The sequence below is a fragment of the Plectropomus leopardus genome, chromosome 10 (genome assembly GCF_026936395.1).
Source record: "Plectropomus leopardus strain MGB_pleo_1.0 chromosome 10, ASM2693639v1, whole genome shotgun sequence".
Lineage (NCBI taxonomy): Eukaryota > Metazoa > Chordata > Actinopteri > Perciformes > Serranidae > Plectropomus > Plectropomus leopardus.
In genome coordinates, this window is record NC_142185.1 from 34,871,199 (window position 1) to 34,871,670 (window position 472).

The window sequence follows — 472 nt, forward strand, 5'->3', positions numbered from 1 at the left end:
ATGAAGATACAAAGACGACAGACAACATGTACGATGCATTAAAACCTGTCAGCGGTAACGTGTTCAATCGCAATGTGATAAAGGTCCGTACATAACGCCATTTTTTAGTGCATTAACCCATGAGAGAAAGGCAATGAGCAACTGGGCAAAAAATGTCAAAAAAATAAAAAAATAAATCAGTGACAGGTGAAAACAACTTCATAAATAGCTGTGGGGAGATTATTAGATATCATTCACAAAAAAGGGTAAAAAAGATGAGAAAACTATTTTCTATAATTTTTTATATTTATTTATTTATTTATTTTTTAAAAACTTTTTAAAACTAATTTTACTATCTTTTAGAGGCTGAGTTTTAAAGCTAGAATGATGATAGTGTTATCATATTTACATCATATGAAATAAAAGATAAAACAATGAAAATAAAATATAAAACATTTAAAAATATATTTCTAATATTTATTTTTTTATGATG